This window comes from Anomalospiza imberbis, chromosome 24 (genome assembly GCF_031753505.1).
Source record: "Anomalospiza imberbis isolate Cuckoo-Finch-1a 21T00152 chromosome 24, ASM3175350v1, whole genome shotgun sequence".
In the NCBI taxonomy this organism is placed as follows: domain Eukaryota; kingdom Metazoa; phylum Chordata; class Aves; order Passeriformes; family Viduidae; genus Anomalospiza; species Anomalospiza imberbis.
Window position 1 is genome coordinate 5,265,171 of NC_089704.1, and position 12,879 is coordinate 5,278,049.

General features: G+C 46.6%; 1 protein-coding gene across 1 annotated transcript in view; it reads left to right on the plus strand.

Moving 5' to 3' along the window:
• The window catches only part of THY1 (Thy-1 cell surface antigen), a 393,200-nt gene that overhangs the window by 173,043 nt on the left and 207,278 nt on the right, over positions 1–12,879 (plus strand). The gene's annotated exons all lie outside the window — the stretch shown is intronic.

The following is a 12,879-nucleotide window of genomic DNA, read 5'->3' on the forward strand; positions in this document are numbered from 1 at the left end:
GATGCTGCAGAGCACCCACACTGTGGCTGCAGGGCCAACAGAGCTGCTCAGAGAGGACAGTAAATCCCCAGGCTCCAAATGCTGCTCTGGGAACTCGGGATCAACAGCAAGGATCCACCAGAAGCACCCAGGAGGACAATCCAGGTGACCTCGCCCTGTGTCACCTCCCCCACGGCGTGACCTGGCACACACCTGGGGCCCTTGGTGAGAGTCAGGAGCAGACCTGTGCAGAGGAGCAAAGGAAAAGTAAGAAAAGGACTGCTGCTTTCAGCACCCGAGTGTGGCATTCACATTCTCTGGACAGACAGACATCATTCTGTCTCTCAGGATTGCACAGAGAGGAGAAGAGAAAACAATTTTTATCTCTGCTCCTTGGTTTTGCCCATGTGGAATGTGGTGTGGAGATTGTTCACCTGCAGTGATGGCTGGGTTGGATTCTGGTGAAGTTGTTTGGGGTCAGTGACCAATGGGATCCAGCTGTGGCTGGGACTCTCAGCAGAGTCACGAGTTTGAGTTAGGTAAGTAAGGAATAAATACATAGAATAAAATAGCATCTCTTAAAATAGGATATTAATGGAATATAGTATAGTTTTAATAAAGCTATCCTTCAGCCTTCTGATCTGGAGCCAGACATCAGCATTTCTTCCCCGCATCCAGGATTCACATTTTTACTATACCTGAGGGTCTGCAAATCCAGCTTTTGATTCACAAAGGGGAGGATAAAATGGGATCAAGTTTGGGCAGAGCTCACCCCAAAGATTTAAGGAGGTACAGAAGAGGGAAAGGGAGGGAGGGACAGCTGAAAAGGCAACCACCAGCTCTGCCCTAAAATGAACACCAAGCCAACAAGGAACTGCTCAAATTCACTTGTGAGGCCTGAGCTGGGCAGCTGCACACCCCGAAGAGCCCTGTCCCCTTTCCTCCAGCAGCAGCGACCCCACACTCCTCCTCCCCTGCTGCAAGGAGCTTTTCCAAGCCCTGTAAGGCCAAAGCCACTGATCTGGCAGCCCTGCCCTCTGCAGCCTGGGCACTGCTGCCTGTGATGTCTGACGTGAGAGGAAGGGATGGGGCCCCGGAGCTACCCAGGGCTGGCAGATGCTGTGGAGGGAAGGAGAGTGCGCTGAAAAACCCGAGGACAGCGAGTTAGGATCATCATTTTTTAGCTCAAAGGAGGAACGTCTCAGGCAGCTATTTTTGACACCAAGGATTTTGACAAGGATGTCTCTTGCCCTTCCTGAGCTGCCTTTGTGCCTGCTCTGTTCTCTGAGGAGAATTTGAAGGTGAGCTGTGAGACAGGGGGAAAGAAGAGGATTCTGTGCTGGCCTCAAAAGCTCCCTAAGCACCACTGATGAGCAGCTGCCTCCCAGCTGAGCCCTGTCCTGTGGCTGCAGCCTGCTCAGGGGCAGAGAACACTTCTGGGAGAGTATCTCAGCAAGCACTTGTTGAACATCTCTGATCCTTACATTGAGGGCAGCAAAAGGGGTCAAAAACTGCAACACCTCCAGCTGTAAGGAGCCAAATCTGGTGTTCTGCTGCCCTGAAAAGCTTCCAGTTCCTTCCTGACTAAAAATCCGGATGAATCCACACCCCCAAGCGTTTTGGTCATCTGTCAACACCAGAAGGCAGGAGAGCCCTGAAGTGCTTTTCAGGCTCCCCCCAGTTTACTTTATAAAGGAATCCCTCCCCTTGCCAGGCTCCTGCACGGCAAATCCCCCTTTTGCCAGCTGCACTCAGAATTCTTGGCTTCAAAGCGATCTCCACGCACTATATTAAAAAATTGTCATCAAGGAAAACCCTCAGACCTGGGGGCACAGCGAATTCATAACATCAGTGACAATTTCTTATTTCTTCAGTCTCTCATCTCGGGCTGTGTTGCCCACAGGGCTGACATCAGGTCTCTGGCGTGTACATATATTTTCATTTAATCACTGCTGAAAAACAGCAAGGCTTTTCACACACTTTTATTGAAAACCACTCGTTCTGGTGGCCAGCCAGGCACTATCTCTTCATCTCCCCTTGCTTTCAAGGGCAGGGGAGTGCAGTGCCAGAATTCTGGAGAGGCTGAGCCAGCCTGTGCCTTCTCACCTGGGGAGGAGTACAGGTAATGCCCCAAGGGCATGGCAAAAAAATCCAAATTTCCGGGAAAATCCTGCTGTTGAGGCAGCACAGATAAAGAAATATATCCCTGCTGCCAGGACGTGGATGGAAGGAGCAGCACAGAGCTGGGGTTGGCTACAGGGACTCCAGCCCTGCCAGCTGACCCCACAAAATGAACCCTTATTTTTAGATATTTTATCCAGGTCTGTTCATGCCTCACCTCTCAGGCCAACACAAAATCCCTGCACTTCCCAAAATGTCCCAGAAGTTTCCTGGTGCCTGTTGAAATCTGCACTGGATTTTGGCAGGAGGCAGGAGATGGTTCCCATTTCAGCTCCCCAGGAATGTTCCATTCAGGCACCTCCTTCTCCAGGGATTCTGCCTCTCTCACCACTGCCCTGTGCATGCAAACACCCTTTACATTTTTCTATTTAAAATATATTATTTTATATTTTAAAAGCACATATTATATATATATATATATAAAAATATATCATATTATTTAATATTATTATATATATAATATATACTATATTATATATAGCATATATATAAAAACATATAATATATATTATAAAATGTAATATAATATAATATAATATACATTATATTATATTATATTATATTATATATTATTTAAATATATATTATAATATAATATATATTATAATATATTATACTATATTTAAAATTTATTTATATTTTATATAATATATAAGATATACTTAAAATATGCATTATATCATATATATAAACATATTCAAAATCTATTTATATTTTTGGTATAAGACATATTTAAAATATGCATTATGTAATATATATAAGCATGTTCAAAATCTATTTGCATTTTATATATCATGTACAATATATATTTTAAATATATATTTAATTTTTTTATGTATAAAATAAATTTACATAAAATCACCATCAGCAGGAGCACACACACATGCTAAACCATATCTCCTACCACAAAAAAAGAAGAAATCTATATATAGATGTATTATATCTATATACACACACAGAGCATCATTCATATAATGAAGAACCACATTCAAAGCACACTGAACAAAAGGAAAAACCCTCAAAGCCTCACGGAAAGTTTGAGCAGACAGCACAAGTCCCTGGCTGGCTGCAGCATCCCCCAGCTCCTCACCCCGGGAGACAATCCCAGCCAACAGAGCTTGGTGAATATTTCTGCTCATCAATCCAACACCCAATGGAAACGGTGAATCCAAAGTCTTTATTTTGGATAAAATAATTTATTTTGGGTAAAATATTTATTTTGGATAAAATATGACCCAGGCTGTGCTGGGTCAGACCCCTGTTCCCTCCAATCCACTGTCCTGTTTTAGCCAGATAAATTTCCCCAGAAAATGGGGACAAAGAACAAAAAGAAATTCAAGTTTCCCCTGATCTCTGAGCATTGATTTATCTGACCATAATTGTGAGGGTAATTGCATTACAATTATTAAGACTCCAACAAAGGCTTGGACCATTGAGCATCAGCTCAGCCAAATTATTTTTGCTTCTGTCCAACTCTGTGTGCCATCATTTGCTGAGGTAAATGATCCTGGGTTCAGCAGCTCTGCAGAAGGTTTTGAGAACCTTCCCTCGCCCAAAGAGCAGCCCTGGAACCAGGAAAAAAAAACATCTCCTGGGATTAAAACACCCAAATATTTTACAGCTTCATGCCTGACAGAAATGACAAAAAAAGCCTGGAATGTCCTTCCAAGTGACACTGCAGGAGACAGGGAAAACAGCAGGGACACGAGCCAAAACACTGACCAAATGTTTCCACGCTGTGTCAGGAAACAAAAATAAGTGTTGACAAATAAAAGCAACAAGAGCTGGGCTGGGCAAGAGATTCTTCAATGTTTCCCTGTCTGGTTTTTGCTTTCTAATGTTGACACATTCAAAAAAAACCAAACAGGCAAACAAAAATAAAAAGATCCTCCCTGCTGTGCCTGGATCTGGGAACACATCCCAGAGCCATGGAAGGTGCCAGCCCTTGCAACAGGCATTTTGGCTGTCACCAGGCACCAGCAGGGACACTGGGGACAAGGCAGAGAGCTCGGCAGGGTCACTCTGACACCTCCAAGAGCCCCTTGTCACAGCTGTCCTGGCAGCAGGCAGGGCTGGAAGGGGACAAGGGGTGCCACCTGCCCTGCTCTGGCTGGGGACGGGGTGACCTCGCTGTGCCCTGGGGCAATCAGGTCCCTCTGGCACAATCAGGAGCAAAAGGAGCGGAACTTGCCCTCAGCAGGAGGACAAACCCCTGGCAGTGATAACAAAGCTGCCTTCAGCCCTGCCTGAGCTGGGGTTTCTCAGAGAACCATGACAGGACACAAAAATGGATCCTTTTCCCCTAAACCACTCCACTCTGGGTGCACACAACGCCAGAAGTGGCCCCCATGATGATTTCCCCATTTTCCAGTAGTCTCTTCCCCCTTTGTGCTGTTCTGCACAGTCACAGCAGATGGATCCATATTCTGCTCAGACAGAACTCATCAAAATGCCCCAAAACCAGGAGAGGGTGTTAATGTCAGCAGTTATCCAGACTGCTCCTCAGTCAGCCAAGAGAAGGAGGTGAGGAGTAATCCCCATCCCAAAGCAGAATTTTCCTCACCTGTTCTTTCCCTCCTAACCCAGGTGAGCAGATCACAGCAATCAGAGGAGCTGCCTCCCTCACAGAGGTGTGAAAAATACTAAATCTCAACCCAAAACATCCATTTGGGCAATGAATTTGGACAACTCAGAGGAACAAGAGCTGTCCCTCACCCTCCATCCAGTGCAGAGCTGAGGGGGAAGGGTTCAGATTCCACTGTCTGTCAAAGTGAGATTGCTTTTGGCTGCAAGCACAGTAAAACATTTGCAGAACCAGCACAACCACCCCGAGCTGCCATCTGACTCTGTCTGGGGGGCTCTGGGACAGCCAAATAGGAAGAAGAAAGGATGAGCAACAGCTCTTCCTCCTCAGAGCTGGTTCCAGCTCAGTCTGAGAGAAATGTCTGTGGGGCTGCTGAAGCTTTAAACCACCAGGAATAACACTGTGGCCCCAGAAATCAGTGCTGGGGCTGTGGTGTGATGGGCTTTGCCATTTGAGAGCTTTCCTTCCAAGGAGAAGCGTGTTCGGCCATCCCCTTCCACAGGTAATTCCATGTCTGAGCAGGACAATGACATCCTGCAGCCTCTCCCTGAGCCTCCAAACACCTGCAGCCCCAGCCCCTGAGCCCTCCTGTGCTGTGCTGAACACGGCTGGAGTGAGCTAATGGTGCAGAAGTGATGGATACAGACACTGCTTATGTAAGGCTCATTTCTTGAGGAAACTCAGCTAAAAACAGCACGGAGAAGCTGTCGTCTTCCACATGCTCTGAGGTTAAATCAACCCTGCTATAAAACATCTCTGAAAGCCTTTTTTCCTTCCCCAGGCTCAGCAGCACTACAGCCCCTGCCTTTCCAGCCCTCGTCTCCAAGAGGAAAACATCTGGAGTGGAGAAACGATTCCCTCACGCCTCCCAAAGGACACTGCGACAGCAGGTCTTTATTCCAGAATAAAAACCCTCTCCAAAGTAATTAGCATTCCTCCAAAGTGGAGTAATTACTCTCCAGTGCAGTCACTTGTGTTCCCGAGGAGTGTGGCCGTGCTTTTCCGGAATGAACAGTTTATTCTGCAGGAGCTGCTTGTCACCCCACTGAATGCCAAGCAGCTCATTCCCCCCTTGTAGGAAGGGCAAAACAAATTAGGAAACCAGAGTTCTCCAGGAGATGCTGGAACCCATTTCAGCCATCCACCACTTTCAAGGAAAATTCATTTTTCTGCTGTTTTATAACCGCTGGCGGGAATTCAAGGAGAAAGGTCAAATTCTTTCCCTGCCCCTAAAGAAGAGACAACAGCTGGGCCCAGCTCAGAGAGCACCCAGAGGGAAGAAGATTTTTATGAACTCCCCAACCATGCCCAGAGCCTCAGAAGAGCAGAACTTTACGAGGCACCAGAGACTCCACCATAAATCAGAGGGCTGAAGGAAAGCTGGCTGGGACTCGTGCAGCTCCTGGAACTGCTTGTTCTCCAGTAAAAGGACATGAAAGACAAGTGATTCCTGAATGCACAACCCTGTGTGTGCTCCTGTGCAGAACAGCCCCACCACGGGCTCACGGGAGCTGGGACAGCTTCTCCCTGCCAAAAAAGCCCCAGATCAGTGAAGGCTGAAGGGTTAACACAGAGCAAAATGGCCTGGGATGATTTTCCTTTGGGCTGGGCATGTGCTGAAACGTCCTGATCTATCTTTGGAGCTCCTCAGCATATTTGCTCAGCTGATTTGCATAGGCAAATATAAACTGTGCTCTCAAAAAATTGCTCAAGCAGAGTCGGGAGCAAATTAAACACTCGGGCTGAGGGGGAGGGAGAGGGAGTGAAAGAAAGTTGTAGCTCTCGTGTGTGTGCTCTGTTCCTGGAGCTGATCTGAAAGCAGAGAGACTTGCCAACATCAAGTACTGGGGGAAAACATGACAGGGAAGGAGAAGCACGAGTGGTTTATTCCTGCATATTTTCCCAGCTAATGTGGAAAGCTGGAGCTGTCAGCACTGACAGGGATTGCATCTCACCGAGGAGAAGCTCAAGGCATAAAACCAGACCCAGAGCTTCCCAGGACAAGGGATCCCACTGATTTGCAGCCCAGCTTTGGCTGGCAGGGAGAAGAAACTGCACTGGTGCCAAACTCAGAGGGCAGAGCTGTGTGAGCAGATCCCACTGGGAAACACATTCTGTGTCCCAAGGCAACTGGGGACAGTGGCAGGTCCCTTCCCCAGCCAAAGCAAACAGCTCTGCCACGAAAAAACAGTCTGTGGCTCTGACACACAGGTAGGGACTCACCCTGACTTCTGGAGCGCTGCTTTTTGCCATCCTGCCCCAGCGGGGTGTGGGAATTCAATTGTTGAGTGGGATTCTGGTGGACAAAAAGCTCACCTCGGGCTCTGTATCAACACCCAGCACATCCAGGAGATGGATGGGAGGCTTAGGAAAGCCAAGCCTCAAAGAAAGGCAATTTTATGTGACCTTTCCCAGCCCAGGAAAGAGTTTTCTGAACTGGAGACAGAGCAAATTTCTCTTATGTAAAAGGTTGTTCTGAGAAGAGAAGAGAAGAGGGTAATTATCCTTCAGGCCATGGGAGGCAGGACAGGGGAAAACTGCAGGGGAGGAGATGGGAAAAGAAAGGTTTAAATTCCTTCTTGGGATAAACTTTTAATGCTGAGGGTAAATAACAGACACTGAGTGCACAGAATCTTTGTTCGAGGTGGATTTTAGGGACTTCCATCAGGGTTGGTGTGATATAATCAGTTGGAGAGGGATCAGGGGATGGATTAGATGACCCCCAAGTCCCACCAGCCCCACTTCTCCATGACCAAACCTCTCCTGTGAGTTCAAGATGGGAGGCAAAGTGGAAAAGTATAAAAGCTGATGGTGCTGATTCCTCCTTCTGCTGCAGAGGAACCCTAAAACTGCAGGAGCCCTGAAGAGGGGCTGCATTTAATCCACTGCAAAAACCAAACTTCCTTTTGGACTTCCCTCACCCAACCCAGAAACCATAAAGTAGATGAGGTCTGCCTAAAAACAACCTTCATGATGATCCAGTGCAAAAAACATCCATCTGAGCTTCCCAAGGGTGGAAGTTTTTGTCTCCAAGCCCTCCCAGACACTTGGCTGTGATCAAGCAGTCCCAAAAACCCAAATTCTCCCTTTCATCCATGAGCTTTTCACTGGGAGATTCCAGCCAAGATACCCACGGAGGCTTTGTCAGTGACAGCAGGGAACTACAGGAGACAAGCCTGGACTTCTCCTGATGTATTTTTGACTTTATTTTGCAATTTCCCCTCCCTCCCATTGCCCCAGGGCTGGAGGGACATCCCACCAGTCTCACGCAGCCCCCTCAGCTCCAGCTGCTGGAATGGGAGCCCCAAGCCAAGGTTTGTCCCTGGATTTGCAGCTCCCAGCTGGGCCCAGCTGAGTGGAGAAGTTTGGGACCTCCAAGGGCACCTGCAAACACGGCTGGTCCTGGGAAAATGCTGAATTCGCTTGAAACTTGTGGTAATTTGGATCAGCAGAGAGATCTCTCCCCAACAGGGATTTTTCCAGCAGTTTTAAATCCTCACCCTTCCCAAAGCTGCCTCTACTCTTGCCTCACAACAAGGAAAAAAAAAAAGCCAAAAAGAATTGGTTTGCCTGGGAGAATTTGGGCACCGTCGGTGACAAAACCCGTGAAAAGATCCCAACAATTCACTGCTGCTCGCCTTTGATCTGCTGGGTAATTCCTGCCCGGCCAGCGAGCATCCCGGGCACATTTTGGAAGGAATTAGCGGGGAATCCTGGAGCTGAGGCTCCCCTGAGCAGCACAAAGGATTCTCAAGCCCTTACAGAGGAGCACAGTGAGGAATCATTTTTGTTCTGGGCATGTAACATTAGGAAACCTGTCAGCTTCCATTCCACTTGATGCCTCGGGTAAATCTCTCTGTCTTTTTGTCTATTCTTACTTTTCTTTCCCTTCTTTTATTGTTTTGGTTTTTTTTTTTTCCTCTCCCCGAGAAGAAGTTGACGTGAAAAATGAGAAGGAAGAATTGCACTGTCAGACAGAAACACACACATGTAATGAATTGTAAGCTGCTTGACCCTTCCTGGGTATTGATTCTGCTCTTTAAGCATGGACTGCTTTGCAGGAGCTGATAAAAGGCAAAAAAAGAAATCTGCCAAATAAAAATTGAACCCAGGATTTTCTTATTTGAAGCTGAAGCTTGTCACTGGCAGAGCTGCCTGAAACACCATAATACACTGCAATTTCTTCACTCTCCCCAAACACCATTTTCTGTGTGCATGAGAAACTTGCCTGCCTTCATTTATCACACTTTTTTATCAGCAGGGAAAATGTAAATAATTGAGACTGTGGCAAAAAAAAAAAAATTAAAAAAAAACAACCCAGCATTCTAAAAAAGAAAGCTCAAAAAAAAAAAGTGTTTTGCTTTCTGGGATCCCATCTCCCATCAAAACCTTAAAGATGCTCATGAAATATTTCCGTACACCAAAGAAGCATTTTCATGAGGAGACATATTTCATGGAGAGAAAAAAAAAATAAAAAATTTGCATTTTTCCAACAGCTGCAGTAAATCCTTATCTCACAGGGATGCTGAGAGAGGAATGCTAAGCTTCAAGCAGTTTGAGAAACACATTTTCAGCTGGCATAAATCAACTTATTTCCACTGAAACAACAGCTTTTGAACCCAAATTCTGCTACAGAAAGGAGTTCCAGGTGACAATTTGGCCCCCTAATTTTGCAGAAATAAGGGAAGTTTTATAAAGGAAGTTTTCCTTTCCTAATTTGAAGCAAGCAGCATTTTAAATAAACCCAGCAGCTCACACTTAAACGCGTCAGTTTTCATCAGCTATTCCCAAGAATTCCAAATGATTTGGAGCAGGTGAGGGAGCGCTCCCGGAACTCCCGTTTGATGGATGGGGTTTGCAGCAGGAAGAAAGGACAGGTGCTCAAAGGAAATAAAGGTGCCCAAAGAAAGGCCTTTCCAGGGAATTTCCCAGACACAGAAACATTATTTCCCCCCCAAAAAAAGACCCAAAAAACAAACAAACAAAAAAAACCCTCCCAAACAACTCAAAAAAACCCCAAAACAACTCAAAAAAAAACCCAAACAACTCAAAAAAAACACCCCAAAACAACTCAAAAAACACCCCAAAACAACTAAAAAAAAAAAACCAAAACAACTAAAAAAACCCCAAAAACAACTCAAAAAAAACCCAAAAACAACTCAAAAAACCCCCAAAACCACCCCCATAAAACCCCCCCCAAAACCAAAAAAAAAAAAAAAAACAAAAAACACTAAAACAACCCCCCCAAAAAACAAGAAGAAAAAAACGCAGCTCTTTAAATCTTTTTTTAGCAGAGTGGGGAAACAATGAACCCTCCATTGCTGGAGCTCCAAAAATCAGCTGCTCCCGAGGAGATTTTCAGCTTTTTGCTCTGCAGTGTGTGGCAGTTTCCCCCTTTTTTTTTTTTTAGCAAATACTCATCTTTTATCAATCTTTGCTAAATCAGAGGTAAAGCCCGACACATCCAGGGTACCTAGAGGTGCAAAATGCTCCTAAACCACTCACATTCACCCAGCAAAACCGTGGTTCCCCTCATCAATCTTTCACAGAAAATCTCAAAAAAAAAAAAAAAAATCATTCATCTTTCACGGTGTGAGGACAAAAGTCCTGGTTTTGGTAAACTCAGCCCGGTTTCGGGGCAGGAATAATTAGTATTCCCGCCATAATTAGGGACAGCAGCCAAGTTCCTCTGGTAATGCCCCAAAAAATGAGGTGCTGATGGAGATTTGGGCAACAGGCAGGGCTGGAGAGCAGCAGGTGACAAAAGGCAGGACAGGGGACTTGGGGAAACCTCAGGAATCGGGGAAAAACCCCCGGGAATGGCAACTTGGAAGGAAAACCTCTGGAATAGGGGAAAAACCTCGGGAACTTGGGGGAAAAACCTCGGGAATGGGACCCAGGACAAAACCTTGGAAATGGAAACTTGGTGGGGGGAAACCTCATGAATGGGGGAAAAACCCCAGGAATGGGGGAAAAACCTCAGGAATGGGAATTTGAAAGGAAAACCTCAGAAATGGGGGAAAAACCTCAGGAAGTTGGGGGAAAAACCTTGGGAATGGGAACTTGGAGTGGGGGAAACCTCAGGAATGGGGGAAAAACCTCGGGAATGGGAACTTGGAAGGAAAAACTCTCGAATAGGGGAAAAACCTCAGGAACTTGAGGAAAAAACCTTGGGAACTTGGGGAAAAAACCTCAGGAATGGGAACTTGGGGGGAAAACCTTGGGAATGGGAACTTGGAAGGAAAACCTCAGAAATGGGAGAAAAACCTCAGGAAGCTGGGGGAAAAACCTTGGGAATGGGGACTTTGATGGGGGAAAACCTTGGGAATGGGGGAAAAACCTCAGGAATGGGAACTTGACTTGGGGGTGGGGGAAACCTCGAGAATGGGAACCTGGAGCGGGGAGATCTTGGGAATGGGGGAAAAAATCCCAGAAATGGGAATCTGGGAGAAAACCTCGGGAATCTGGGGGAAAAAACCTTGGGAATGGGACCCATGGCAAAACCTTGGAAATAGCAACTTGGGAGAAAAACCTCAGAAATGGGGGAAAAACCCCAGGAATGGAAACCTGAGGAAAAACCTCAGGAATGGGACCCAGGGCGAAACCTTGGGAATGGGAACTTGGAAGGAAAACCGCAGAAATGGGGGAAAAACCTTGGGAACTTGTGGGAAAAACCTTGGGAATGGGAACTTGGTGGGGGGAAATCTCGACAATGGGAACTTGGAGGGGAGAAACCTCAGGAATGGGGGAAAAACCTTGGGAATGGGCACTTCGGGGAAAAACCTCAGGAATGGGAACTTGGAGGGGGAAAACCTTGGGAATGGGGGAAAAACCTTGGGAACTTGTAGGAAAAACCTTGGGAATGGGAACTTGTGGGGGGAAAAAACCTCAGGAATGGGGAAAAACCTCGGGAATGGGAACTTGGGGGAAAACCTTGGGAATGGGGAAAAACCTCAGAAACTTGGGGGAAAAAACCTCAGGAATGGGACCCAGGGTGAAACCTTGGGAACGGGAACGTGGGGCAAAAACCTCGGGAATGCTTTTGGGCACACAGAATGACTCAGGTGCTCCCAGGGAATATCAGAACTCTTTTTTTTTTTTATGTTTTCCACCCAACAAAAGCCACCGATTTCTTCCCTGTGGCAGCCTGGCTGCTCCCAACACCTCCCAAAAAGCTGCTCTGGGACACCCTCGGTGCCCTGCAGCGCTCTGACCTTCCTGAGCAGCACAGGGACAGCCTGCAAATGCCAGATTAACAGATGGGCTCTTCTGGATGGATTTTAGCAGCTCCCCTCCATGCTCCTTAGGCCTCCTGTGGCTCAGCCTGGGTAAAATTCACTCATCCACCCCTGACAAATCCAGGGAGGGGCTGCACAGACTCCGAGCTTTCCCTAATTTTCTTTGTCCTTTCCGCAATAGTGCCCCTAGACGGACCGAAAGCATTTTTAAAAAAACCCTCAATAAACAACCCCAGAGAGAGAAAAGTGCTGTGTCAACATTTCTGGGCCAAGAGGAGGAGGAGGCAGAGCTGGAAATGAATTACAGAGCAGCTGCTGTCTCACTGACAGATATCGCTGCTCTTTAAAACACACTCATCTCCCCCAGAGAGATTTTTCCTCCTTCCCCTGGCACTCCAGGCTGGAGGGAGGCTCACAAAAAGCAACAACAGAAAGTTTTCCTGCCTTATTCTGCAGCTCTGAGGTCAAGGGAGGCAGAGCAGAGCAGATGGAAAAATGACCTGGCAGCTACAGCCACAGCGAGGTGCAACCGCAAACTAAAAATGTACCAAAAAAACCAAACAAACAAACAAACAAAACCCAACAAAAACCCCAGCAGAACATCCCAAAAGGCAAGCTGGGGCTTGAGCTGCTCAATAAATCTCCTGCAGAGGTGGTGACCCAAGTGATGGGGATTTGGGGACGCTGGCTTTAGCTGACACACCTGGGGAAAGAATTGGTGACGCTTGGGCAAAGAATCCCCAAAAGTGGTTTCTTTACCCCCAGAACCACCTGCTCCAATGCCACTCAAGGCCTAGAGGGTTGGTAGCAGCTGTAGGTGATTATTAATTGACAGAATAAATTTATATTGAGAATGGGAGGAAATATTTTACCAAGGGAAAGCGTGGGTTGAAAACT